Genomic DNA, 5451 nt, shown 5'->3' with positions numbered 1-5451 from the left:
CGCCGCCGGTAAACCTTGCTCTCCTTCTTTTTCGTTTTCCTTCTCCTTCATCCTCTCTTTCTCTTCCATTGATTCTTGTTGTTTTGCTTCCCTTGCTCACAAAATTCGTTCTTGCTCTTCTCTTTCATTTCTGATTCGCACAGCAAACACCCTTCGTCGCCGCCGCCACGCAGCCGCCCCTCCGTCGCCGGTAATCTTCTCCTCCCTCCTTTTTATTTTTCGTCCTCCTTTCTTGGTTGTTATTTCTTGCTCTTCTCCTCATTTTCTTTCATGCTGTCGCACAGCCACCGCACGCCCAGCCACGTCGCATCAACCACCAGAACCACCGCTCGCTGCCGTGCCTCCCTTGCCGCCGGCCAGCATCTCCTTAAACCTTTATTTGGTTAATTTCTTAAACCCTAAGTTAATTAAATGTTTTAAATTATGTTTTAATTATGTAATTTATGTTCTATTAAATTAAATGTTTAGTTTTTATTATCCAATTATGAATTCCAGATTTCATGTTTGGCAAAATTAAATCATTAATTTTCATATTTATATAATTGAATTAAAATAAGGATTTTAATTATTAAAACATGAAATTTTAAGGTTTTAATAGTTTTAAAATCATGATATAATGGTTGTGAATTATTAAAATTATTATTTTTATGTTCTAAGCATGATAATTTGGTTTTGGGAAAGCTTTAAACAATTTCATATTGCTGAAAATTTAAAGTATGATGTTTGCGAAGAGATTTCAAAGAATTTCAATCATTGATTCAATAATTATTATGCTAGGAAATCAAATATTCAAGTTTTTTTATTGGAGAAAAGTTCTAAATACGTTTTGGATGTAGTTAGAATGTGTTATTATAGCTGTGAACGATTAGAAGTTGATTGGGAATCCTTATTGGTTGTTTTTAGGCGGAGAATTCTCTGTAGGCGACTTTTGAATTATTAAAGTGGTCTTGCAGTTTGTTTACACAAGGTACGTACATACCTGTGTGCTTGGAATGTGTGTTATCTGTTGAAACCAAGTTGAAATTTATTGATGAACCTGATTATGTCGGAATTTCATGTTTAATATTGTTTGATGAACATGTTGAACATATGTATTTCGTTACAAGGATTATAACATGTTAGTAGATGATTGATGCAAACATTTTTGATTGGGAACACTAGATTATTTTATATATATTGATTCAGATCGATTGTTCATTGTTCCCTTTTAGTTTTTCACTACTTTATGAGGGCCGTGGACCTTGTTTAGTAAGTTGAAACCTTATACCCATATAGAGGGGTTGATCAGTATTAAAGAAAAGGTTGGATTTAATTGGAATGAGTCTTGTTTGATACATTTGTGATCACTTACTTAATTCCAAGGTAAAAACAGTTGTGAATAAATGTGGATTGTATGCCTTATATGATTGTTGAGTCATAACAAGGTTTCAATTTGTAAATCATGTAAAGTGAAACTGAGTAGCAATAGCTTTAGACTGTGCACGTCTAAAGTGACGGACAAACAGGAGTTGGGGTTCATGGTGGTAGCCCATGGCCTTTATCTCGGACCGGATTGATCATCGTGTCCTACTTTTATTCAAACGTTCCTCGATATCGCAGGTCACTGAGGTTACGGAGTCGCGCCCGTACCTCGTCTTCCTTAGTGAAGCCTCTAGCTAGAAAACTCGGTCCATTGCCTATTTCAATTAGAATAATATTATTGTTATAAAAGTCTAGACCAGTCTAGTCTAGCCTAGTCTAGTTAAGTGTGGTCGTCAAATTATCATGTCTTGTCTGCCCTTATTTATGTTCATTAGTATCATGTTAGGGTTGTTCGTTTAATAGTATCATGTTAGGATTATTATTGTTTTAGTATGTAGTACTCAGCTTTGCTGATTACGTGTTTGTTTGTGTGTTGATCATGGCTATGCCTTATTGATCCTGTGATGACCCATCTTTGGTGAGCAGTCTCTAAGGATCAATAAGAGTTGCCCATCTACAGGTTTGAAGATGATGCATCATTGGGATCGGGATTAGAGAGCTTGTAGTTAGATTTGCTTTGTTAATTTGGATTTGAAATTGTCGTACTATTCGTATTTCCTTATTTCCGTTAATTGGTTTTTGGACTTATTATGTAATCGATTATTTATAAACCTAAAAGTTAGTTTTCTGTTTTCCGCTGCAAAATTCTGAATAAGCCGTTACGTTTTTACACGGGCGATAATACTTTGATAATTCTCTATAGTTATATTTATAAAATGTTATTTTAGAAAAAGGGAATTGTCGGGGTGTTACAATTCGTTCGTAGTCTTAGTATACAAACCATCAACTAACTTTGTTCACAATAGTCTAGATTAATTAATTGATAGTAGAAAGAACGCCTGTTTCCCTGTGGATTCGATCCTGACTTCCCTTGCTACCTAGCTAGTGGACCTTAGGTTATTTTTGATTAGGTAATACGACTTTAGCCTGTCAAATTTTGGCGCTGTTGCCGGGGAAACGGTTTTATTTTCTGTTGTTGATTGCTTACCCTAGATTATTGTTTGTTACTACTCAAGGAACTCACGTTCCTTGAGACCGGATCTCACATTGTTTTGTAGTCTTTGTCTATGCCCAGGACCGTAGGTACTAGTAATCTTACTCCATTCGATCCTGAGCCCGAAAGAACCTTTCGTAGACGAAGAACTTTCATTGCACAGTGTGGGAATTACTCTGATTCTGATCATAATATTGGCGTTCTTTTTCCTTCAGATACAGATGCAGTTTCAGAGATAGAGATGGGTGACGAAAATCTGATACCGCCACCTACCCCACGGCTTACAGACTATTCTAAGCCAAGTCTGTCCGTGCTACCAAAGGCGATCATGCCTTCTATTACAGCTGAGACCTTCAAGATTGAGCCTGCATTGATTAACATGATCGCGAGATGCCAGTACGGTGGGGAACCAGGTGAAGATCCGAATCTTCACATTCAGTCCTTTATCCAATATTGCTCCACCATCAAGCAAAAGGGATTGACTCCGGAGCAGACTATGGAGATACTTTTCCCGTTCTCTTTGAGTGGGAAAGCTAAACTGTGGATTAATGGGTTGAATCGGGCGGCTTTGAAAATCAATAATTGGGAATCCTTGGCTCTTGCTTTTTATGTTAAATATTTTCCACCTGAGAAAACGGCTCGTCTGAGGGGTCAGATATTAGGTATCTCACAACAAGCGGATGAGAGTTTGTTCGAGGTCTGGGAGAGATTCAAGGATTTGCAAAGAGAATGCCCGCACCATGGTTTGGAAGATTGGTTCTTGATTCAGCAGTTTTATAATGGTCTGGGCAATGAGTCTAGATGTTTGTTGGATTCAGCTGCCAGTGGGAGGTTCATGCAACTTGAGGTGCCTAGAGCTATGGAGGTGATTGAGGAGATAGCCATTCACAATGCCCAGTATGGAAATCCTAGAGGTCTATCTAACAGGGGTGGTAAGCATGATTTAAATTCTATTGAACAATTAACTGCCCAATTGACTGCTTTACATTATAAGTTTGATAATATGCAAGCGGCCAATGCTCAATCTGCCCAACCTGTTAGTGTAGCTGCTATGAGTGCCCAACCTGCTACTATTTGTGAAAGTTGTGGAATGTCTGGTCATTATGCACAGGAATGTAGGAGCTCTATTGAACAATGTAATGCATTTCAATCCTACAAACAAAACAACCCATTCTCCAACTCTTACAATGAGGGCTACAAAAATAACCCTCTGCTTTCCTACAGGAGCAACAATATCCAAAACCCTCACCAAGTTCAACATCCACCACCACAACCATATCAACCCCCACACCAACAATCTTACCAACCCCGAAACAACTACAACCAATAGTCTAATGGGCCACCTGGGTTCTCTAGACAACACACATCACCCCCACAACCACAACCTCAAGCCACACAGCCCGACCCTATGCTAGTAGAGATGAGAAACATGATGCTACAAATGCAAAAATCCCTAAGTGAAAAGGATGCAAAAATCGATGCTCTTACTGCTCATAACAAGATCATTGATACACAGTTGGCACAGATGGCTACTACTATTGCAGGGAGGCCACCAGGCCAACTTCCTTCACAGCCCGAAAATAGGGAGACTACTAATGCAATTACATTGAGGAGTGGTAGGGATTATGATGGTCCTTCTATGCCGGTTGAGGTTGATTCCGGGGTGTCTGCTAGTGATCTGGTCAGTGAGGAAATCCCGAAGATAGTTATGGGTGAAAAGGAAGCTGAAAAGGTAGTCAATGAGAATGAGGCTACAACTGAGGTTAAGAAGGGGGCGGATATTCAAGTACCACCTATTGCACTCCCCTTCCCAAACCGACAACTCAAGAATAAGCTAGACAAGCAGTTTGGCAGATTCTTGGAAGTGGTCAAAACTTTGCAGGTAACGGTTCCTTTTACTGAATTAATTTTACAGGTTCCTGCTTATGCTAAATTCATGAAAGATATTTTGACCAGGAAACTTGCTTTTTGTGAGGTAGAGACTGTAGCTTTTACTGAGGAATGTAGTGCTTATTTGCAAAACAAGTCTCCACCTAAACTTAAGGATCCCGGGAGTTTTTCCATCCCATGTAACATTGGCACCGTATTTATTGATAAATCTTTATGTGATCTAGGTGCTAGTGTGTCTGTCATGCCTTTGTCTGTCTGTACTAAACTGAATATGGGTGAGCTTAAGGTTACCAATATCACTCTACAAATGGCCGACCGTTCTGTCAAATACCCCTTAGGTGTTTTAGAGGACGTCCCTGTTAGAGTGGGTAAATTCTACATACCTGTAGACTTTGTAGTATTAGACATGCAGGAGGATTCTCAAATTCCCATAATCTTAGGTAGACCCTTCCTTCACACGGCGGGGGCGGTAATTGATGTTAAAAGTGGGAAATTGACATTCTCAGTTGGGGATGATAAGGTGACTTTTAATCTAAACAGTGCCTTAAAAAGTCCCATGCTAGAGGAGGAACAATGCTATCGCATAGATGTAGTTGACTTTATTACTCGTGATAACGTCTCCCAAGTTCTCGAAAGAGACCCTTTGGAGGCAGTGCTTTGTTGTGAGTCTTCTGCAGGTGATAGCAGTTCTTGGAGTGCTGAAGTGGATGCTCTGGAGTTGGCTCTTAATGGTGAAGAATCCGAGCCGGAGAGCACCGAATTGAAGAGGTTAGTTCGGCCGGTTTGTTCTGTTAAAGAGGTAAAGAAACCCGAACTTAAGCCTCTTCCTGCTAACCTTAAGTATGCATTTTTAGATAATGAACAACTTTGCCCTGTGATCGTCAGTACTGCACTTGATGCAGACCAGTTATCCCAACTTCTTATTGTGTTGAAAAGGCACAAAAAGGCCATTGGGTACAGTATTGATGATTTAAAGGGTATTAGCCCTGACTTTTGTATGCATAGGATACATCTAGATGAAAATCATAAACCATGCATCCAACCCC

At 39.5% G+C, this 5451-nt stretch overlaps 1 non-coding gene across 1 annotated transcript; it reads right to left on the bottom strand.

The window, feature by feature from the left end:
* Positions 1-3155: 3155 nt before the first annotated feature.
* Positions 3156-3262, bottom strand: LOC130468222 (small nucleolar RNA R71). The gene has a single exon (XR_008928641.1). It is a non-coding gene; the product is annotated as a small nucleolar RNA R71 (small nucleolar RNA).
* Between the last annotated feature and the right edge of the window lie 2189 nt (positions 3263-5451).

The sequence above is a fragment of the Spinacia oleracea genome, chromosome 2 (assembly GCF_020520425.1).
Source record: "Spinacia oleracea cultivar Varoflay chromosome 2, BTI_SOV_V1, whole genome shotgun sequence".
Lineage (NCBI taxonomy): Eukaryota > Viridiplantae > Streptophyta > Magnoliopsida > Caryophyllales > Amaranthaceae > Spinacia > Spinacia oleracea.
Note: the sequence above shows the minus strand (reverse complement) of the source record. Positions and strands in the feature narration are given on the sequence as shown.